At 40.9% G+C, this 24,753-nt stretch overlaps 1 long non-coding RNA gene across 1 annotated transcript in view; it reads left to right on the top strand.

The window, feature by feature from the left end:
• The first annotated feature begins 8,319 nt into the window (after nt 1-8,319).
• LOC141923122 (uncharacterized) overlaps nt 8,320-24,753 on the top strand; it is an 81,672-nt gene continuing 65,238 nt past the window's right edge. The window contains exons 1-3 of the long non-coding RNA XR_012623192.1: nt 8,320-8,365; nt 9,014-9,062; nt 18,758-18,881. This is a non-coding gene — a long non-coding RNA (uncharacterized LOC141923122). The remainder of the gene's footprint in view (nt 8,366-9,013; nt 9,063-18,757; nt 18,882-24,753) is intronic.

Raw genomic sequence — 24,753 nt, 5'->3', positions numbered from 1 at the left:
GTCTCTTCTTGTACATGGGCATCACATTTGTTAATCTCCAGTCAACTGGGACCTCCCCAGTTAGCCAGGACTGCTGATAAATTATTGAAAGTGGCTTGATGAGAACTTCTGCCAGTTCCCTCAGTAGCCTTGGGAGGATACCATCTGGCCCCATAGACCCGTGTGTGTCTAAGTGGTGTAGCAGGTTGCTAATCATTTCCTCTTGGATTATGTGGCTTCATTCTGCTCCCTGTCCCTGTCTTCCAGCTGGGGGGGCTGGGTACCCAGAGAACAACCAGCCTTACCTTTAAAGACTGAGGCATTAAGTACCTCAGCCTCTTCCTCATTCTTTGTCACTATGTTCCCCCCCTGCATCCAACAGAGGATGGAGATTCTCCTTAGCCCTCTTTTTATTGCTAATGTATTTACAGAAAAAAATTTTATTGTCTTTTATGGCAATAGCCAGATTAAGTTCTAGCTGGGCTTTAGCCCTTCTAATTTTCTCCTTGCATAACCTCATGACATCCTTGTAGTCCTCCTGAGTGGCTTGCCCCTTCTTCCAAAGGTCATAAACTCTCCTTTTTTTCCTAAGTTCCGGGCAAAGCTCTCTGTTCAGCCAGGTTGGTCTTCTTCCCCGCCAGCTCATCTTTTGACACATATGGACAGCCTGTTCCTGTTCCTGCTCCTGCTCCTGCTCCTGCTCCTGCTCCTTTAAGACTTTCTTCTTGGAGAATGTCTAGTCTTCCTTCTTTGCCCTTCAGGATGGCCTCCCAAGGGACCTGTCAACCAGGCTCCTAAACAGGCCAAAGTCTGCCCTCCAGAAGTCCAAGGTAGCAGTTCTGCTGACCCCTCTCCTTACTTCTTCAAGAACCAAAAACTATCATTTTGTGATTGCTATGCGCAAGACTGCCTCCCGCCATCACATCACCTTCCCTTCTCTCCTCTTCTCTCTTCACAAAGATGAGTCCTTCTCCCTTCACAAAGAACAGGTCCAGTGGGGCACCTTCCCTAGTTGTCTCCCTCACCAGCTGTGTCAGGAAGTTATCTTCCACACAATCCAGAAACCTCCTGGACTCTTTCCTCTCTGCTGTATTGTATTTCCAGTAGACATCTGCACAAGAACAAGAGCTAGTGATCATGAGACTTCTCCCAGCAACTTATAGAATATTTTGTCTGACACTTCATCCTGGTTGGGTGGTCTATAATAGACTCCCACCATGATATCTGCCTTGTTGTCCTTCCCCCTGATTCTTACCCATAAACACTCGACCCTATCATCACCATCAGTAAGCTCTAGACAGTCAAAACACTCCCTAACATACAGGCTACCCCACCACCTCTCTATCTCTTTCAAGAGTCTCTCTACCAAGAGCACAAGCTTTTTCCCAAATACCCTTAACAGAAGTAAGAGGGACCTTACAACACATAAGCTTTTATTCTTGACTTTATAGTCTGGGAATCACAGAACCATAGAATGGTTTGGGTTGGGAGGGACCTTAAAGATCATCTAGTTCCAACCCCTCTGCCATGGGCAGGAACACCTTTCACTAGATCAGGTTGCTCAAGGCCCCATCCAACTTGGCGTTGGAAAAGGGGGTTTCTGTGATATAATTTAATTGGATTATTTTACATAGCTGCATTAGGTTGAGATTAATCCACTCTAGAAATGCCTCTTTTTCTTTAAAGTTTAGGTGATTGGCATAGGTATGGATGTATGAAGCTAAGAAGGGTGAATCCCGATGTGTTGTTCAGATGGTTCGTGACTGCTTGTTTTGGGGGGTAGGAGCCTGCATGTCTACTGTGTTACTGTGGTGATTGTCTACTAATGCAGAGTGATAGTACAGTATACAGGGACAGTATCCTGTGTTCCAGGTGTCTCAGCTGTCACCAGTAGTGAAACACACTGTGTTTCAAGAGCTGATCTTACTCAGAGACCAGTGTGGTGCCCCACTTCCACTGCTGTTTCTACACAGCTCCCCCTGTGCCTTCCTTGGTTCATTGAAAGGAAAACAGGACTGCAGTTCTGCTTGCACATTAAGAAAATGAAAACGCATCACAGACTATACCAATCCTGGAACAAAGTAAAGCAAACTTCTCTGGATCATTGCTATTTCTATTGCTCCTTTGAGTATACATAACTACAGCAAGAGCAACTGTATAATTTCACCCTTTTTGAAAATGAAGGGAAGGAAAAACTGAAACATGGTTTCACTGAAACATGAAGATTACAAATAACATGAGATGCTTTGTACAACTGTGCAGAGAAAGCAGCTCTTAAAATTACAGTGACAATCCCTGAGTCAGATCCAGTACCTGGGTGATTGTTTTAATTAGAACTGACACATATTTGTTTCTAGATGTTTCAGCAAGTAGGGAAGAATGGAGATCTTGGCAGAAAGTGTATGTATCAGGAGGCACCTGATGCTATTGAGCCTGAAGCAAACCTCCCCCAAACTCTTCAGGATGTCATTGAAATACACAGATGTAATTATTTGAAGTTCCTTAAGGAATTGATGTCGCAGTAATTAGACAACTCATTACATCAAGAAATAAGGAAATAAAACTGACAGAGATAAAAATGAACACACTGATAATTTAGCAGTATGTGAACAAACAGGATCGTAAGAACCAGCTTTCTGAGAGGAGAAGCACCTAGGAGAGAATCATCAGACCTAGGCTCACTTTAATTAGTCCGTCCAAGTTATAGATACAATAAAGAAAAAGAGGTCAAACAGCAAACACTGTTGTTGTCTAGCCTAGCCTTTCACTCAGCAGGTTACTCGCCAGGCCTCCATCCTCTCCAGCCTCTTGTCAAAGCTTGTTCAATAGTATCTCATCCCAAATGAAGGGTAATGTGTGAGACCTCTAGAGCTAGACTTTGTCATGTCCTTCCAGCCAAGCCGACAGAGTATTTCCTATGGCTTCAGATAACTTTGAACCAGGGCTTCAAGTTGCTTACACTGATACCCTACCTTCAGTGAAGATGCCCATGGAGTGTGCCTATTCTACTGTGGAGCTGACTCTACGCATCATCTGTTACTTTTTGAGCTCTGCATATACTACTTGCTGGAACTTCTAGTGCACTGTTTCAGACTTTTCATCCAAAAATTTCCCTGGTTAACATTCTATTATTCATTCTAACACCTGCCATAAGTCAATTATTAAACAAATGTTTTCCTCGGGGAAATCTTGGTGGTAATAACATGAAACAGAGAGGTATTGTTTACGTGTCAGTAAATATTTTGAGAGTTTTGGTGAAACTAAACTTTAAGACACAGCATTCATATTATAGCAGGAAACTTTAATCATGTACACAGTGCTTAACTATTGTCTTTACAGATGATGTGGTGCTGAACAAAGGTTTTGAACAATAGAAATAAATCACCAGTAAATGCTACCTCTTTGAGATTTCTCTGCCCATTAAGAGAAGAAACTGAGTAAAATAATTTCAATGTTCCTCTCAGGACTGTATCTTTGCCTACTTTATTGAACCTCCTACTAACTGTGCAATTTATTTGAATTATTTTCAGATTCACTCTTATAATGCCATCCCTACCTGTCCTTTTGAGTTTGCTATTGCATAACAGTACTCTTCATCTCTGCCCTTTCTGATCACAGGTTTTCACTTTTTCTATCCTTTGCCTGTGAAGAGTTGTCACCAGTTTTGTTGAGGACTCTTGGGTCACTCTACAGCTCTGCAGATGCTAACAGGGCCTGGATAGTTCAGAGGCTTATGGTGCAGAAAGGTATTATAACCGGTCACTAACCTGAAGCCAAACTTACTTGGTCAGAAGTGACCAGAAGTAATTTCTGAAATCTTGGCAGCCATACATAAATGGAAACTAAAGCTAACAAAGTTGGGTTTGTTTATGTTTTTGGGGGGTTTTGTTTGGTGGTGTTTTGTTTTTGTGTTTCTTTCTTTCTTAATAAAGCATGTCCTGTGAAAGATTTCTTGGAAATTTTTCAACAAATCACTCCCTCCCCTCTCAAAGTGCCTTAATTGGAGGGAGGGGTGAGGATTTGTCATACTGATGTTCTTCTTTTTTCTGCCTTTTGCTTTTCCCCACACGAGTCAGGTTCCAGTTTTGGCAGTAAAAATGAAAAAAAAAAAAAAAGCACCGAAGTACAGAGATGGAAAACAGTTTGGGAAACAAGAATAATCCCTAAGGACAGCAGTGACCAGCTGTCCTGGGCAGTAGTTGAACACGGCTCATCTCAAGGTGAGATGAGGTGCTGTGGACTCTTTAATTTGCCTTGCTGGCATCGTACCACCACGCCTGGGCCTGACACAGGCAGAGGTGGAGAACACACACCAGAGGTGTCAGAGGCAGCAAAAACTCCATTATCCCTGAACACTGCCTCTTTGGAAGAAGAAACGCTAATCACCAGCTAGGTGAAGACCCGTTGCCGTTCAGTAGCTGCAGTTTCTGAGGAGCATTTCAGGCTGAACCAGCTCCCCGGTGCTGGGACCTGAGCTCTTCCTCAGAGGTGCGTTGGGGAGGGAGTGTGAGGGAGTTTGCACAGCTGCTGCCGGTTCTGTGAAGGCCTGACCCAGGAGCCAGAAAACTGGTCAATTAGAGGCTTGTCGTTGACTCCAATGGGCTGCAAATGAGCTCTGGAGTGAATAAAGAGTTTCAGTTCCTGGAGCTGCTCATCTGGCACCTTTCACCAGAAAGGGGCCAATTTTATAGTTTTAAGTAAATAAAGTTTAAAGTAAACAAAGCTGTTTTTCACCAAAACTCTGGATTCTTTGTATGTGAAGAAGTGGAAGCTGCTATTGCCTCAGAGGAAAACTGACAGCTAAAAGGAGCAAAAGGAGAGGCTTGTGAATGAAGAAAGCTGTATGACACATTGCAACGCCCCTAAATCATGCAAGGCAGCCTCCTGCAGTAATACCTGAGCTAACTCCAAATCTGAGAAGCATTATAGCCCTGTCAGCATGGCACTCTGCCTGAGCCACATAGCCCATTCCTAATGTAGTTATGCTGCTTCTAGAACACAACCTAGTATCTGTACGGTACTGTACTGTGCTGGTGTGACCAGCTACTGCTCCTTAATGCCCTACAGATACCTAACATCATGTCTTAGTGCATGGTAGCACACATACCTGTCCCAATTTGATGCCATACTTTAAAATTTAAATCTGTGTAAAATCCATATACAGACATTAGATTGACTGGAGAATTCAGCAAATAGTCATTTGAGCAGTTAAACTGATATGTTTTTTTCTTTTGTACTGGCATGAAACGATGCACTAATTTCACTAAATCAGCCTAAATCCACCTTTTGGGTTACCAGTCACACCAAATATACAGCTTAGTTTGAACAGTCACATTCCTGCACTTGTACTGTACAGAGTAGAAAGGCTGATACCTGGATTTCTTTGGGACACTTCTAAAACTCCCGTTGTGATTCCATCTTAAGAAAGGTGTAAAAGGGAGCTATAATTAACCATTTGGAAGTCTGCAATGTTTTCACAAGGAGATAACAATTTCCCCTTGTTCATGTTACAGTATGTTAAGTATTTAGTAAATAGTCTGGAAGGAGGCTCTTTCAAAGATTTTCATTACTTAACACCTACTGTTTTAAGAACTATTCCTAAACTGTTGTAATAGCCAAGCTAAAGGGATTTCAGATATACTGACTTTTTTTCCAATCCCTTCCCCTCACCCCATTCATTCTCCCTTTTCTGGCCAGAAAACCTCAAACCCCAGATTTCCTCCAAAAACACAACTCCAGTAATAATCAGAATGTTGAATTTCTGACAAATGCCATCTGCTGATTTCTTTTTTTTCTCCCCCAAAAGACAAGATTTTGGATACGGCTAGTAAGTACTTTAGCTTCTTCTACTTTGTGATACCAAAATAATCACCATGGCAACTCTTTAAGGGCAGTCTTCCAAACAGATTTATTGTGAATGCAAGAACTCAACAGCACTCTCTAGCAAGAAACAAGACGGCATCTATTGTAGGTTATTTTGGTACAATGTATGAATGATGACTAATAGACATAGGCATGTCTGTCTGAACTTTTTCAGTTATCCCTAATAGTTTAACTTGCCATATTTATAGGTGGTGGAGGATGCAAGGGGGGAGGGAGGGAGAAGCAATCAGTATTAAGCTTACACAGCTTATGTTGTAATTGCCTTTCCTGAATACATTTTGTGCGGCCCCTGATGGCTGTAAGACAAGAATACCAGAGAAACAGCACAAATACTAGAACAATGATGCAGTAGACTAGAAGGAGGTTGAATTTCTTGAGATAACTAATGAAGCTTTCAGCATATCAGTTCTCTCTTTTCCCTCCTTTTTCATTTCTTCTTTTTTAGCAAAACAATGAAACTAAAGGAGATTGCCAAAACTATTATCATACTGGAAAGGAGAAGGGGGGGACAAAAAAAAAAAAAAAAAGGCCTCTTTTGCATGGCTGTAAGGAAGACAGACCAGGACAAATGCTGATTTATTAATCCTAAACAGTCATGCTAGTACTTCCCAGGTAGCTGATTTTTGGCTCAGGTGTTGGTTGGAGTTAGCAGATACAGTTTTTACATAAACCAGAATTTTGGAAAACAGCCAGCATTGCTATGTTATGTAGTTGTGTAAGAGGTTATATATGGTTCTTGCTTTGCATTTGGCAAATGGTTCTTACTTAAACATTCATTTAGCATGATTACTTAAGTGAACCATATAAGGCTCTTCCTTGGAGCTGCAAAATTAACTTGTTACAGTGATGCACTATGCCAAAAGCTAATTTAGGCCCTACTTAGGAATTTATAGCATTTATTTACCATGCCATTTGAATAAGGCAACTTTGCTGACAACTCTTAGCTGGCCACAACTTTTATATCATGCTGCATCTCATGTAACACTCCCAAACATTTATTTTTCTGTTATGCACTGTCACCCCATTCTTCTCAATGCAAAGAAGAGAAGAAACCCTGTACAGAAGCTGAAGCACGCTGAACCCCATGAAAATTGTCCTTTTCTGTGTGAATGAGGGAAGGACTTGGGGAGTTTTGCTTTAATTGTAATGACCATTGAAGGAAATAAGAAGTATCTTTCCCACCCTCACCTCTGATTTGAGAAGATCAGAGACACAAAAGAGGGACTGTTTCTCTCCTTTTTGTCAATTCAGTTAAAAAAGTATGTTAAAAATATTGAAGGATCCCCTGCCTGCAGCATCACACTTGGAGAAAACATCCTGAGGATGTTACTTAATGTATACCTCCGTTCTGCAGCAGGTACTCTTCCTCAGGTATAAGATATCCTACAGGTTTTGTTTGTGGGCTTTCACAGCCTCAACTACATTGCAAATTGTTTATGAAGTGAAACATGAGGTAAAGCAGATATACTGATTCAGTGAAGCAACTTCTGCAATCACCGGAAACTCGTGAGATTTCCTTGAAAGTAGGGAGTGAATAGAGTCAGGGGAAAGCATTGATGTCACTTTCTTTTCAGTTAACTCAGAAGTTGGCTCACTGGCTTATGTTCAGTCAGATGAGTGCATGCAAATCCAGGAGAGCTCCCTCCAGCCAGGTTACTGTACTCCTTATTTGTTTCAGAGAGACTGAGATCAAAATCCGTCCTGTCGTCTCTTTTTACGTCTCATTTTCTGTGCAACCAGCCTTTGTGCAAAAAAGCTCCCTGTGTTGCTCTTTGGTGCTAGCTTCAACTTTCTCCTCAGTCCCAGCTCTTTTTCTCGTTAGCACTGTAACAATTCACAAGTGATCCTTCCTTTGTCCATTTTTTTAAACAAGAAAAATAATGAGGGGAAAAGTTAATTTATGTCTTATTGTAGATACTAATTGCAGAATGCGTCGTCTTTCTTTTCTCCCTTTTCTCCCCTTCGCTGACGCACATGCTCTATAATAAGCTCTGTTACTTGGAGCCTGTAAGCCTCTATAGTAAGCTGAAACTGCTACTATATTTACTCACTTTCCACATTTAGACAAAGGCTATTTTTAACTGGAGTTCTATTTGCGGGGGCTGCCAACGTCACTTAATGTTCACATGCATCTTGGGCATCATATGCTTGTTATTTTTATTTACTGTGCCTGTGCCAGGTCTGCTTTTTTATGGGAAGAAAGAATGAGAATGCTTCTTCAGGCCAGTTCTTGAAAGCTCTTTTGTACAACAGCAGATACACAGATAAGCAAAGAAAAAGAAACTCAGCGGTAGATTTGGCAAACCTGCTTTTTAATGGCTGGCATCTTTTGTCTCGTGGTCTAGTTGCAAAGCTGTGTTCTTAGTCCCACTGCATTTGTTAAAGGTGAAGATGTTTCAAAGGTATGTTAATTATTCTGGTGTCTCCTGGAGGAGCCATGAGTTCTTGCTGTGTGATGAGGGACGCAGGGATCAAGAAATTATGATTCCAGTACTGCTACCAGGTAGTTGAAATAGATGATGTGTAAATAATCAGTGCTTTTCTGATCCTTCTTGTTAATAGGTGCATGCTTTGAAACTTGAATGCAACAGATGTTATTTTCAGATAATTAGTTTGGATTTTCAGTGTAAGAGTCCCCTGAAAATGCTGGAAAATACTGTGCTGCAGCCATAAATCAAGTCTGTAAGTTGGGGCCCATGCACAGCTTTTTCTATATGGGTTTTCCTGCATTGCTCTAGTGAACTCAACTTGACCTAAGGGAATTGCCCTTTGCAGAGGTTAGAAACGCTTCATTCAGCATGCTGACTCAGGACGCCTGATACTTTGATACTGCCATCATCATATGCCCAGGATTTTGAGATAACCACATGCTTTTGTAGGGAATAGGTTATTCTCTGCACGCATAGCAACATCTTTATTTGCACCGAAGAATGAATTCCTAGAAAGGAGTGAAGTTAGGGAGCAATCATTTAATGCTTTGCCGTCAGCATGCTTAACCAGAAAGTTTTAGCAGGAAGCTAAGTTAAGGAAGAAAGCTGAAATGGAACCTCCTAGAAGCGGATTTTAAGTTTGAAATGTTTTGGAAAGCTTACAGTGTTTTTTTTTAATCTTTCTCTGTACTTCCTACTCTTAACGCTAATTCCCTTTTCAGACTGATTTCAACATGAGACTGAATAAGCTTCACACAAGTCAAGATTTCGGTATGCTGATCACAACAGAATCAAATCTTTTACATTCTCCTGTTACTAATTTTTCCAGTGCTGTTTCTTTCCCCACTACAGTGAATGTTTTCATTTTCTTAAAAACCCCCACTTCTGGTTGTCTGTAGAGCTAGGTCTGGGTTTTAAAATCAACCCTGCTGTTTTCACATATGTGCTTCCACAGCTGGGCAGTGAAATCTCCACCAAGTCATGGACAGGTGTTGGGTCAGTGAGAACTGTACATGTTTAATGCTCTATAGGTTAATCCATTTAGTTAGGTGACTAAACATGAATGAATCTACATACCTCTCTTTAGATGCTTTTATTTAAAAACATGTCATCCTGGTAATATTACCCTATGTGGGATTCTTTCCATGGGAAATCATGTTTCTACCACTAGCTGATGCGTATTTTTTGATGGTTTAGAAAATACAAACTGAAACTAAAAGCTAGGGAAAGGGAAGCATGTCTGAAAAAAACCCATAAGTGTGTACCTTTGATTATAAACTGTAAAAAACCTGTCTTTTCCAGTCCCCCTTGGTTCCTGCTAGGTCTTAGATTTACCATTACAGAATAAAATGCATTCAGGACCTAAGGGTCACCCCAGGCCAGCACAGTGTGTAGTATCTGTGTGACTCTCTTGCTCTGGGCATGGTTCATGCTGGTGGGGCACAGTAGCAAGGCTAACTACTGATGTTACTTATCAGGCTGAGGAATCACAATTTCATCTTTTTGTTATAATTTCTGGTGCTTTGATAGGAATGTAACTGCAAACATTCTGTCCTGTGTGTAATGTCTCTGATATCCACTGCCACATGACAGCTAAAATTGTACAAGAAAGAACATATCTAAACATCTTTTTGGAGGCAGAACCCGTTTTCCCTTTGTCATGCCACAAGCATGTGATATGCACATGGCTCACCAGTGACACACAGCCAATAGCCATACGTATCAGGAGCAGAGGTGAGCTCATCTATATTTTGAAGGTAAATCTGCCAGTTACCTTATACCAATAAGGAATGAATATATCAGAATTATGGCTCATTACCAGAGCCATTTTCTGTTTGCTGTCACAAGTTACAAGTAGCAATAACTGTGCTTCAGCTGCACTGGCATAATTTTCAGCCATTTCCTACAAAGGTACTTTCTCCAAAGTTTTTACTGCAGTGTCCAGGCAAATTTTTGTAGTGTATGCAAAGATATGTTTATGTATGCAAGATATGTAGTGTATGCAAAGATATGTTTATGTATGTTTATGTTCTTTTGCTGTCAGTTCTCGACAAGGGGAAGGGTGGCCATGATGGAGTCTGTAGTGTTCAGGAAGTTTCAGTAACATCCTCTCACTGCTCTGATACCATTTTCTCTCTCTCTCTCCAGCAAACAGCAGCAAACACAAACTTTGTAATTATAGTAGTACTAGACTTACTCTGTGGTCATAAATGGCAGGCAGGTTACTAAAAGATAAAATAGACTCATAAGAGAGCCCATGCAGCCTGCTGCCAATATATCTGATTTCCTACAGTATCAAATATTTGCACTAGACTGTGGCAGGAGGAGACTTACCAAAGGCAAAGAGAAACTTTTTAATCTGAAGAGCTACTGTGGAGGGGAGGAAAAGGGTTAAGTATTACAAAAGTTTAAGCTGACAGCTAGCCCTTGTGCTCTGCTGCTTTGCAGAGGTTTCCCTTTGATGGAAAGTATTTCAGTGACACAAGACGGTAGCAGCTGAGGTAGTATGCTTCTGCTGCAGAAACCTTGTGCTTGCCAGTGAAAATCAATGAGTGAGACAGTTCTGAGAACAGCAGTGGCCAGTTTCTGTCCCTCCTCATGCACTGCTTGTGTGCGAGAGCGTGCTGTAGGAGTGGTGGAGGGGATTGCATTAGGAAATGCATGAAATCAGGACAAATTGGAATTATTTGCCTGTTGCTACGAAGAAGAGCCTTTCTGAGCCATGATGAGCAATCCCAGACATTGCTATGTTACTCATTATGGAGAGGAGCACCAGGAAAATGCACATGGAACACTGCAATCAAACTTGAGCCTTCTGAGTAGTTGTTGTACTGCCTTTCCCATTGATTCTTGAATGCACTAAATCTATATGTGAGTATATTGTGGCTTAATGCCTGAGTTGTCAGAAGACGATACTCAAAACCTGTAGCACCAGTTTCATGTGACCGATCAAACTTGTCACCTTGTCAACATCCTTTGTTCTAAAAAGAGTTTCATGTTAACTCTTAATATGAAATGATTTCTACAATAGTTTGTACTGTTCAAAATGTTCATTATGGCTGACCAGAGCACACTGAGGCCCAGAGCCCCAAAACTGAGACATAGACCTGGATGCAGACAAATGCTAACTACCTTTTGTAAGTTGTAAGCCTGTGCTGTTTGAGCAGTGTGAGGAACGTTGCTGGCAGTACAAGTATATGCACACAGACAATTCACCCTTGGTGCTCTGGTATATCTGGATACACAGAGGATTTAGCATGGTGTGTGGGAGACGAGAGGCTTTTTTCCCCCCAAATAATCTCTTGTTAACTAAAAAGAAATCAATAAATTAACCTCTTTTGATCCAAAAAGAGGAGATGAAATTATTTGTAGACACACCGACAGACTGGAAATTTTTGGTAGATACATCTACATTCACTAAAATTCCTGGAACTTTTGAAAATGGTAGAACCAGCTTTTCTTTTTCTATTGAATTCCAATGTTTGGTGGCTTTGAGGAAGCATTGCAGTCCAGACATGTGAATTCAGAAGCCATTTTACTCAGAGAGAATAAGCAGTGCTTTTTCAGTTGTTGCTGCACCATATTACTCGTGGCAACACTTGCAGGAGACACAACAGGGGAAAATCATTATTTTTAAAAAGACATCCTCACATTATTCTGCATACTCTGTTCCAGAGGTTTTAGAGATGGTTTTTAAGTATAGATGGCTTTATTTAAAATAGATACAGATTTCACATATGACAAAAATGAAAGCATTTTAGGCTTGAGGTTAGCATGTTCTAAAGAAAGAGACTATTTGTACTATTTGGATTTGGACCTAGTTTGGAATATGCATGAATATTTGGATCTAGGCTTACAGGCAGGGTAAGGCAGCATGAGCTGCCTGGAAGGAAGTTGTGAATCAGGCCCTTCGTTTCCAGGCATTTCCAGGCATTGCTTTTCTTCAGAGAGAGAGAGAGCAAGTTGGCATTCAGCCCTCAGTCTTCATTCAAACCAAATTCCAGTTGCAATATTGCCAACTCTAAGTGTTAAAAATCAGGAGATTAAAAAAAATAAATAAATGTTGTGTATTTCTGTTTGCCGTCTGGTGTTTGAGACTTAATATGGGTTATGTTTTCAGGCTTTTCTCTGCAACCAGAAGAGATAGAAACCCTGGGGGTAAGAGGTTGAGGGCAGAATGAGATTCTAACAAAGCATTTGATTCCAAAAGCAGCACTTGAATTGAAATCCCAAATATTAGGAGATCCACACTAAAAAATCCCATGAGTCAGAACACATTAGCATATAAGCTTGTGGGAATTTTGTTGAATAAGAATTGTGTAGGGACTCCAAGAATATTTTTGTTATATTCCACATTACTGAACATGCTCTCAATAACAGTTAGAAAATTCATTTTCAAGAATTAGAAGCTTCACAAAAAGCCTTTATTCTCTGAGCTGGCTTTTATAGAGACTTGTCAGCAAATATACTAGATTTCCATGTCCCTGATATATGGGGTTCTCTGGATGCTATGTGTCTGTCCCCCGGAATAGGCTATAGCATAGGAACAAGCAAGGATAAATGAGGACATTTGTTATAGCCTGTGAATCCATCCAGCCCAAATCTCCCGATACATAAACAACACCAGATCCAAAGATCTTGTCACATCTGCTTCGTACACCAAACAGCTGGGTGCACAGATGCTTTGGTCTACTAGAGCATCTTAGGCTGAGTGCATTCTTCTGTATGCTTAGTTATTTGTTTTAATTGGTTTTGATGATTTGACTGAAATCGCTTCTGATGTTGCTGGAATACAGGTACTTTTGTGGCAGACTGTGACAGCTGCCAGGAGCACATGAGAGGTGACAACAGTAACCTAAAACTTCTGGGTGAGAGTTCACCGCGAGCAGGCCCTGAATTTAAGGACACTGACTTCAGAAGCAGAACTGCTGCTCTCTGAGCTAGAAAAGACACTTCTTCACATGTAACGTGGCCCTGCAACCAGAAAACAGTGGAAAACCACACTTACAAACACACAAACAGCTTCTGGGAAAGAAAGTGAAAGTTAAACAGCTAAAGAACATATCTCTCTGGATAAATTATGTATAGATCATACACATGCATATATATACACAATTACATACATATATATTTATCATGAATGACAGGGCATCTTGTTGATTTCTCCCTGCCCTTCTTCCTTTAACCTATTCTGTCTGACTTCATATCATCATATCATATCATATCATATCATATCATATCATATCATATCATATCATATCAATCATATCATATCAATCATATCATAATTTACTTTCAAAGCTGTTCAAAGGCAGGATCAGGTGTCTCTCAGCCACGTGGTTAAACAGCTAGCATGCCTATGAGGACTGCAAATAATAGATCGCATTTTTTCTGAAAGGAGATACGCTCAGCAGCTCAGTGATTCCCCATGCTACTCAATCTTTCCATGATCCATTTTGAACTCACAGGGAAGAGCCCTCTTGCAAACGGCACCTTCCTGAGCACCTGGTGTGTGTGCCAGTGCTCTCAGTGGAAGTATTGATCCAGTCCAATATTCCTCAACTAACAAAAGCAGAAACAATCACAGACCAAGATGGTCTGGCTTCTGGCCAACTTTAATTAATTAAGTTCTACCAAGCATCACACATTTACCTCTAAAAAAACTTCTCTTCATATTAAATTAAAATCTTCTGGGGAAATGAATCACCAAATCCTTGCCAGAATCTAATCCCAGTTTCTCACAGTGCAGGACAATACCCTCTAACTGCCATTTCAACCTCAGGCTGCTTCCACACGGTGCTGAGCTCTGCAGCCTGCACCGTCTGCACCGATGTCCCTCATAGACCGCTTCTCGATGGCCTTCCCTTTGGGCCATCTGTATGCAGACTGCCTGTTGCACGCAGCTTGAGAGTCCAGGGGCTTCCCTGACTCTGCCCACTCCCTCCACCTCGTCTTTGTTCTCTGCATCCCTCGTAAAGCTTCATCCTTGAGGACGTACCACATAAGTCCTCTTTGCTGTAAGCAGCTATACAGAAATGACCCAGCTGGCACAGACCCTTGCAAGCTTTCTTGTAAGCTCCAGAAACATTGCACCTTTGACATATTTATTTTAAAATCTATAAAACAAAGAGGAAGGGGGTAATGCCAGAAGGGGAGGAATTTTCCCTAACTGGTTGATCAGTGAAAGTGCTTTGTGTCTATCATTAGTAATCAGGCAAGAGGGAATCCTGTCCTCAGTGTCACCAGCAGGACGTTGGCTCACCTCTAGTCATTCTAGATGCACCATGACATTTGCTAAGTCAGACTTCTCTCTTATGTCTCTGAGCACTTTCCACGAGGCACCAGATTACTCACTTCTGTCTCTTGGGAATGCCTCTCTGTCATCTATCCTGTGCTACAGTGATACTGCGTCACGAGTCACTTAAGATTAATTACAATTGCTCCACGTTTACTGAACCTTGGAGAATCAGATATTGCTCCTCCTCTCCATGCCTTGCTGTGATAGGGAATTCACACCTTCTGAGTCTAGCACAGCTACCCAATAATTTTTGAAGTTACCTGCAGTTCTTTATAAACTTTGAGATCTTTGTAACTAAATTTTACTTTGACTAAATTTTTCATTAAACTTCTTTTTCCTGGTCTCTGACACAAACCATGGGAAAAAAATCTGTCTTGTTTCATTCAGTGCCAGAACTTGCACAAGTCAGATGAGCATGATGTTGTCCCTTGATGCAAATGGCTGAAAACTACATTCAGCACTGCCTGTATAATGGGGCTTTTTAAACATCAGACAGTGCAACCACTTAATTATTGAGCTCACCATATTACAGGAGCTTATACTATACACCAAATTAGAAAGGTTGATAAACATTTTTGCCTCAGGTAAATAATTTGCAACAAGAAATGTATTCCATGAATGTTGTTTCTTTTCTGCTCAAGGAATCTCTCTGGGAATGTTGCTGTTTCCTGGAGATGGTTGTAATAAAAGCTAAAATTAACAAAATAGGCGTTACTATAGGCACTGCAAATAATCTTCTAGGAAATGAATTTAAAAACCTCAGTCTATGCATATTTGTGCATGTAAGATCATAGTTTGATTTCCTCCCATTGCTCAGGGTAGTTAACCTCCATCACCTGAATAATCATGCAAATCAAACAGGAGCCTTGCAAGAATGCTAGTAAAGTGTCTTGAATCTGTTCAGACACTGTAGGCTTTTTCTTTATCCTTTGAAAGGCTGTATTTTGTGAGGCTGGGATTGTGTTAAATGGCAAAATTTCTACTTCACAGGGGTTTGAGTGCCAAATAAAGGTAATGCACAAGTATGAATGTTTGCTATTTCCCACTGTGGAAAGAAGATGACTACATTTGCAGTGCTGGAGGTTCAGATGGGAATGGCAGAGAACGTATGGTTGATATTATATATTATCATTTTGTGTCAAGGATTTGGAATGCCATTTCATGGGTGATGGGGTGGGCAGGAGGGTGAAGATAGAAGAGTGTTAATAAACAACCTTATTGCTTCCTACTCCTCGTAATTTGTTTGCTTTTTTTACAGAAGAAATCCTCTTCGTACCTTATGTCAATCATAGCTGAGAATATGAACTATTTTTCATGTGAATAAATGAATGTGAATGTATGTGAATAAAGTAACATGCCATTTCCTATCTGGAAATTATGCATACAGTTCATATGGTGAAAATCCATTTTCTCTTTAAGCCCACACTGGTGTTTCAAATGCTGATGTTCTTGTAGAAATGAGGAAAAAAATTGCTAGTTGGAGTCAGCTTAAAGGAAAACAGTCAAGATTTGCAAGACCATCATTTGGATTGAGCAAAGTCCTTTTCCTTTTTCCTCCTTAGTTGTATTCAAACAGCCTGTCAGTTTTTAGCCTTCTTTCGAAAGTAACAGTCAACAGTCGTAGCTCTGCCATGCCCAGGGACCAGCAGCTCTGTGCCGTCTGTTGGCCGGGACAGAAACAAACCTGGGGCTGGTATAAGTGTGAAAATTCTCAGTAGGGAAGCAGCTGTGTTTTGATCCTCCCAGAGCATCTTGGAAACTAGCAAGGGGAATGATAATTATGAAGATGATATTATAATATTCACATTTAAATATATAGGTTTTATAGTTGCTCCCTCTTCAAAATGCGTTTGCTTAGGCACAGAAGGTCGCGTGTGTAGTAGCTGCATATGCTTTGCCCCGTGCCATAGCATATACGTGAATCACATGGATTGTACGTGAACACAGCTGTGACGAAATAAAGGTCCAGAATAGGGTTTGGGGAAAAGTTTGTTTCCCCATTCCTTGGTAAGTGCCACACTCATACCAAAATTCAGTCAGTACCTACCGTTTCTGATGCTGTGGAGCACCTTGGAGCCTGCTTACTACATGGAGGATTGTTCTGAACATAGCTGCAAAACCCAACATATTTGCAAATGGTAGGAACCTATCCTATCCCTGCAGATAATGTTGCATTGGGATAATTGGGTTACGCTTAGTAAGAAGGGAAACTGCACTGATTGCCAGCAAGGGGACAGAGGACATTTTGTAGGCACCATAGATTACTGAATCAGATTTTAGATACCCATTTTATTTTATAAAGATTTGGGGCCTAGCCCACCTATTCAGAAAGACAGTGAAGTTCACAGTTGCCTGTTGAAATACATGAACTAAAAGCATGCATACAAGTTGCAATTCATATGTCTATAAACAACACATATCATGTGGACAATACTTTCACAGACCACGAGTAAATGTATGGTAGGGTCTACCTTGGAGAGGGTAGGGAATAAGGGTGAACAAGAAGGGCTGATGCACTCAGCTTTAGTAACTCCTAAGAAAACATTTTGTACCATATTGCTCAATGGATCTATGGCTACTTACAGAAGTAGATCCGCCCCAGTTTTCTCTCAGCTTGATTTTCCATGGGGTTTTTTTTCCCTCCTGATTTTACAGTATGTAAGTTTTTGGTGCTTGAGTTTTTACACCTCTTGTGTGCACACGGAGCATTAACACAATGCTCCTAGATTTGTCTGACTTTAAAAGTTTGTGTTGCCATTAAGCTATTTTCCTTTCCTTTTGTGAGAGACGGACAATTAAAAACATTCCCACTATTTGTAAATTCTCCTTGTGAGGAACACAGCAGATTGCCTGGATCTTCTGCTTGTTGTTCTGGCTTCAGTTTCAGAACTGAATGCACTCCTTCTGCTCCGTCTGTTTGAGTTTTGACAATGCAAAGGATGAAGCTGGAGGAAGTCCCATATATAAGCGAGGTCTATGCTTCTGCTTTATCTCATTTTTAATTGAATTTCAATTGGATTCTGCTCGCTTTTATGTAATTTGGTGCAGGAAGATACAGAGTTTTTGTAGTACACTTTCTGCAACTACAAGTTCTCTCAAGTCACGAAATTATAACATATAATGGGCATTATATTTAAGCACAGCTGATGTTTTCAACTAGTATTCTTTTCCTGCAAAATAAGTTATTTTGCACACATTCAGTTGCTAAAACGTATATAGGAGTAGCTAAAAACTTCACTATTGAATGCATTAGCATACATTTTTCCTCTTAATTAACTGTATGTTGATTATTCATCAAGCAGAAAACAAACTAGTGCATTTCCTTCAGCTGATTATGCAGTGTGCTTTTGTAATATGCCTCTTTTTATTGGACAAAGGAACAAATCCTCACGTGGTTGATGTATGTAGGTGTTTCCCTTCCCGGGAAGGGAAACTGCAATGTCTCACTGAATGCCTTTTCTTTAAATTGGATTTTCTTTACAAACTTCTCTCTTGACACTATCTTCTCAGCCTGGCTTTGTCTTGTAGGTTAAAATTCAGCATTCTTGAGGGCCATTTTATTTTGCAAGAGTACCATGCTGATAAAGCCAGCACTGCAGTAAGTTCTTTTATCCTCAAAAATCATTCCTGTAAGCAAACCTATCAACATAGACGTGCTAACTTGCCTATGTGGTGTCTTTATGACATTTTATACAGATGAATTTACAAAATCTGGGACTCTGTAATGAGTCTTCTAGTTATTAATTAAATATTAATAGCATTCTTTTGTAGCTTCATCTGTGTAAAGTACTTTTTGTAAAATATTCTGCAGTGTATTGCAGATGAAGTGAGGAACACAAACGATCAGACTGAAGTATGAGTTTAAGTTTGCTTGTATAGCCCAGTTACACATTTCTGTTTGTGTTATGAAACCAACAAACTTTTATTAGCAAACAACTTTAATTGCTAAAAGTTGGTTCAAAGAACATATGTCATTATACACTCTTTTTATAAACAAAACAGGCAAATGTAGAAAACTTTATAAGCTCGTCTTGCAACTTCTTTAAGTGTAGAGTTTAGCAGTTTGCAGGATTGAATAAAAGAAATTAAAACTCAATTAGAGCACAGCATTACAAGATCATTAGAAATGAAGCTGTATTGTGTTAACAGAAAAATTCTGCTTCTTTAGGGTGTTGTAACAGAGGGCACTCCATGCCTGCTGCTGGGGCTGGGTGGACTACGTGGGTGGACCTGTGAGTGAGAAGACAGCTGTCTGCCTGGGCAGTTGAGAATGTTTGCTCTGCTGGAAACACGTAAGCCTAAAATTTGTGACATGCAGTGTAAATTCACACCAAATAATTAATTCATACCATTTATAAGAAACACTCATAAACAGCCCTGCAAAAATTCTGCTACCAAGCCATGTCAGCTTATCAAATTAAGACCAAAAATGCTGATCTGGTCAAAAACTAGCAGTGAAAGAAAAGAAAGTTCACTGTACAAGCTTGGATTCAAGCAGTAGAAGGGGAAGGATCCATGTCCCCTAGTCTGAGCCATGGAAAATCAGATATCTGGTCTGAACCAGAATCTGAACCAGTAAATGGCAAGTGAGAGAAGGTCACATCTAGAACACATCCCCAACCCTGGGGGAAGTGGTCCACATGAGATGGGCCACCCCACAGCACTGCTGCTGGGTCCTTGGCAGCTGCAGAGGAGGCCCAGGCTGCTGGCTTTGGTGAAATGCTGAGATTTCCCATGGCTAACCTGGAGGGAGATTCACCTGTCCTTGGACCCGAAAGTGCCATGCTGACTCTCTTTTCTGGAGGTAGTTTATTACGTTGTAAATCTTCAATTTTGGATCTTGGACATCCTGAGGAAGGATATACATTGTCAGTGAGGGTTTTTTGTATATTTGTGTTTTAGTCTGTTGTCATCTGTGTTTTAGGTAGAAAATTTTGTACACAGGACACGTGCTGTCTATGCCAGTCACAGCTCTGGGCAGTTTTCTGCCTTCGGGCCCAGCTTATGTCCCTGCACCAGTTTCTAAACAGTTGCATTATGCAACCAAAAGGGAGACTGTGCCAAGCCTTTTGGCATAGTCCTGATGACAAAGTCCTCCTTTCCCAGGACAGAGAAGGACAGGGCTGGGCTACAATGGCCCATTCAGCCTCTCTGCTGCACGAGGCTTCACAGCAATGTTGTCTGCACGAGAAGGATCAGCAAGAATGGCTTATCTCCCCACGGATCCCAGCCCGCCGTGCATTTTAGGGTGGACAGATGGAAGCCCCATTGGCTCTAGCTGTGGAGGGAGTGCAGATTAATTGCTATCTGACTGTCGCAGAATGGTACCAATTTCACTTGCCTGGGAAGCAGTGCCTGTTCCAAGGCAAAGGAAGAATAATATTTGCCTGATGCTATTACTTCTCTTGTTCTCCTGCCTGCAAGAGGAAGAAAGAGGCACGGTACTGCATGGAAGTCTGTTTCTCCGCTGAGGAGAAATAAAAGCACCTCGTCCTGCAGGCACATAATTTTGTTAGTCTGCTTTGCCAATTACCTGTTTTTAAAGCACTTTAAATTAGATTCAACTTAATTCTGTTTCACTTTCAGGTCATAACATTGTTTAGAAACATTATGGAAACACAGACACAATAAAAGTTCTCTGCGGTTAAAAAAAAAAGAGGGTTGATGTTTCCATCTTTGCTGCTCACTGCTGGCCCCTTTGCTTGGCTTCAGAGGAAACCCAGCACATTGATCCCGAGTACCTCTTAACACATCTGCCCCTCGTGCCCGCTCTGTGACTCCACAAGGTGGATGCTGTTGTCGGCACCTTATGGGACCCACTTAGGTGACAGCAAAGGAGACCTCCGAGTCCTATCTCGAAATGGTGATGAGACTTCAGTAAACATGAAGAGAAAAAGCGTATGAGGCAAGAAGGGAGGTTTGTGCCTCTCACTGTTGTAGTGCTCGCCAAGCAGTGATAACAGCAGGTCTCAGCTGGGATGTGCCAGAGGAAGGTACATGTTGTTTGTACTGTCTCCAAGGGATAGCTACCGATATGACAGTGACCAGTTACATCTGGCAGATGGGGTCCTGCAGTGAGAGCGATGCTGTTCTGCTGTGCAGAATAGATATGAGACATAGTGCTAGCAGCAGAGCAGAGAGACAAAAGACCCAGTTGTGTTAATTTCCCCACCTCTGAGACCTCCCAGGTCAGCATCTATTGAAAACTGTGTTGCTTATTATTCTGGCTCCCAGTCTTCTTTACTGACTGTCTTGAAGACATTGCATTGCAACAGTAAAATAATGTTTGCATGTTGCAGGATAAAATTTGGAACACAGTTCTTCAGACAAGCCCTAGTATTTTTTCAGAGCTTAGACAAAAGCTTGGGAGCATCTTTGTCTGTTTAAATTGATGGATGCGTGCAATTACTCCATTGAAACTTATCCCAATATAAATGCAGTTATACCAATATAGAACTGGTGTAAAACCAGAATCAGGTCCCAAATAATTGTCTGAGTCTTGAAATTGTTACACATGGGTATGTAAGCCACACTGGTTTATTTTTACCATTATCTAATGCAATAAAGTATTTCTTTGAATTTTTCTCCTTGTAGAGGCATGTAATGTGCTTTAGTGAAGTTAATCATGTGCAGCCTCAGGTGACTACTGCTTGTATTTCTAGTTTATTTTCTAGCCTTCTTTTCATTCTCCCTTATTAATAGATGTGCTGAGGTTTCAGAGGAAGCTTAACTTTCTAGAAGCCATTTCTCTTCAACTAGCTGTGACACATGCCCACCTGATGGATGTACGGTACTCACTTTCTCTGCAGACGAGTATCTGATTTCATTGGGAGTCCTCACTGACTCTAATATTGCTGAGACAGCTGCTCATCTTTCTTTTTTTTTTTTTTCCCCAGCGAGGAAGCACCATGTACTCACTCTAATTACAAATCCTGTGATCTGGCCATTCTTCAGCTTTTGTGGCCTGCCTGTAACTCTCCCTATTGAGGCTTTAAAGATGATCTGGATGTGGAACACCTGATCCCCCCAAAATACTCCATTTCATTTATTGCTTAGTTTTACATTGATCTCACTTTGGTGTCTTTACTGGGAGCAGAGGGGTAAGAAATGAAAAGGTTATTTGTCTATTTCTATTTTGATTTTAGAGAAAGGGGACTGAGAAAACAAAACTCTAACTCCCTGACCATCATTCTGTGTGTGAGGATGCAGTACCCCATATATACTTTGTGACTGGTCCTAAGAGCTTTGCAGAGCCTCCTCATTTTTGGTGGGGGGACGAATTCACTGGTTTTGATTCACAGAGTCTGAGTTTGATAGCTACTGATGGCTGTGGCCCACAATGACTGCTGTAAATGGTGCTTATGGGCACCATGTTAAGGATGAACATACAGAAACAATTAGTGATTTTCTAAGCAGTTACTCTTTGATGACTACCTAATTAAAATTCTTAAATAAATCGGTGGCAAATATCATTGGAAAGTCCATCCCAGCTAGATTTAGATTATTAAAATAGTTATAAAGATTGATACAGGTCTTCAGAGAAGCCCCACTGAACCAGGTAATGTGTTCAACCAGCAGTCTCCCATGCTGTGGGGCTGGGTGTACTATCCTACACAACTGCACAGGGCACCTGCCTCCTTAGCTCAGCCTTTGCAAGATCCTTAACTAATATTATAAAATATTTGAGCTTCAAGAAACATTGTCTTTGTGAGTTACCATGTTCTAATCAACACATTTGATTTGAAGGGGAAAGGGATAAAATCAGACTTGCTAGAGATAAGCCAGGAGGTGGCACGCCAATCTCTGTGGGATGGTATGCTAGGGATGACCTTCAGTCTGCCATCTCAGTGGAGGTAAGGGATGGAAATCAACATGGCAGCAAAGACACAAGTGTTATTGGTATGTTCGAAACCAGAGAAGTGCCTGAGAATGGTTATGTAGGAATTAAGGCTTCTGCCCCAAAAAAGGTGGCGGGATCAATAGCCCAACTGAAGTGCATCTACACCAATGCACACAGTATGGGCAACAAACAGGAGGACCTGGAAGCCATTGTGCAGCAGGAAAACTGTGATATAGTTGCCATCATGGAAACATGGTGGGATGACTAGCACCACTGGAGTGCTGCAAATGATGGCTATAAACTCTTCAGACAGGAGAGACAAGGAAGGAGAAGCAGCCGGGTAGCCCTGTATTTTAGGAAGAGTTTTGATCATCTACAGCTTACTGATGGTGACGATAGGCTTGAGTGTTTATGGGGAAGAGTCAGGGGGAAGGACAACAAAGCAGATATCATGGTGGGAGTCTGTTATAGATCACCCAACCAGGATGAAGTGGCAGACAAAATATTCTGTAAGCAGCTGGGAGAAGCCTCACAATCACTAGCCCTTTTTCTTGTGAGGGACTTCAACTCACCACATGTCTACTGGAAATACAATACAGTGAAGAGGAAAGAGTCCAGGAGGTTTCTGGAGTGTGTGGAAGATAACTTCCTGACACAGCTGGTGAGGGAGACAACTAGGGAAGGCACCCTGTTGTTTGTGAAGAGAGAAGGACTTGTGGGTCATGTGACAGTTGGAGACTGTCCTGGGCATAGTGATCACAGAATGACAGTCTGTAAACATTTGGAAGATGTTGGTGTGGAATTAATAGATCTTTTAAGTTACACCTTTAGTAAATGATTTCTCTGTAACTCAGGGATTTCTCTGTAAGTCCACAAAGGTCTTGTCAAGTCAGTTCATATGGTCAGTATTCACTGATATGGTTTTGTCCAATATGGTTTGTGTTCACCTTACAAGATGATGGCATTTCTTACAATACCTTTCGGCCATATAGAAGCCAAAGCCCTTGATAAACAGTATCCTCTTTCATGCTCTTACCTTGTTTTCATGCCTCTGAAATTTGAAGTAATTTCTTTGTTGAAACAAGTATATAGCAGAGACTATTCAGAAGTTCTTTGGCTGGCCTCCTCCATAGCTCTGTGTTTACTTATAGCCCAACACAGTGTGAACTTGGGGGTGTTGTGCTGATTTGTATCTTCTGAGTATTATTTCTATAAGTGTTTCTTTTCCAGGAGATAGTGCTGACTGCCCACCTGAGAATGTGAAGAAAACCACAGTCCAAAGAAAAGATCTACTCAATTAGCTAAAAGCATCCCTGTTTTTCTTTTTTAAATTACATTGTTTACCATAGAGCCTATATTGACATATTTTTTTTAAATGTCAGTCATGTGGCTGAACAGTTTGAAAGATGCATTAAAAAAAAAACAAAACAAAAGGGTTTTGTCCCTTTTATTTTGGATGACCTCCAAGCCCCCTAAATCAGACTGTGGCCTTGGCTGCTGTCATTTCACACCCTTTGTCTGTTGTTGCTGTAGAGTACTGGTAAAATTCTATTCCTTTCTAACTGATAAAAGCTTTTAATATGTTTATGTCTGGGAAAGTTACTGTTTGATCCAGAAGATTCCAGAACTGTCCTATTTGTCTAAGACTTGAAAATAGCCTTATGAAGATGTTATACTCTTTGACCCCTAGGTGTTAAGCACGAATGAGACCCAGAGACATAGTTGTAGTTACTCCCTTAGTCTTATTAAAGGAGATTGTGTAATATAAATGAGCAAAAATCAAACGACTGAGTGAAATCCTCATCTCACTGAAGTCTATAGCAAAACTTCTATAGAATAGCAGAACTGCTTTCTTTATTTTGGACCTGGATCTTTATTTTGCTGCTTTTGAGTTACAGGGAAGCTTCTTGCATTGCCATCACTGTAGCAAAAGCAAGTACTGTGTCAACAAAAGTGATGTCTTTGAATGGTGGGTGACATGATTACTATTTCTACCTCATTATATGAAGCTCATTTTGAGTTTGCAAAGCATTCCACAATTCTCAGTTAAATCACACCATAAGGGAAATGTCAATATACACATGCTAATTGTGCATATACTTCCACAGTGAGCATAATAGTTCATCCAGAAAACTAGAGAGAGATGCAGCACAGCACAAGAAGTGTCTTCTAAGACTAGGATAAATGGGGGTTGTAAACTGGCATGTATTAATGTTCCCCATTATTGTTTTTAATGTCTTTGTATCTGAACTTAAAAGCACTACAAAAACCTGCTAAGTTTTCATTTGCACTTTGCTGCTCTCTGGTAGCATAACAAGAAAGAC

The sequence above is a fragment of the Strix aluco genome, chromosome 1, assembly GCF_031877795.1.
Source record: "Strix aluco isolate bStrAlu1 chromosome 1, bStrAlu1.hap1, whole genome shotgun sequence".
NCBI lineage: Eukaryota > Metazoa > Chordata > Aves > Strigiformes > Strigidae > Strix > Strix aluco.
This window is presented reverse-complemented; position numbering and strand designations above follow the sequence as displayed.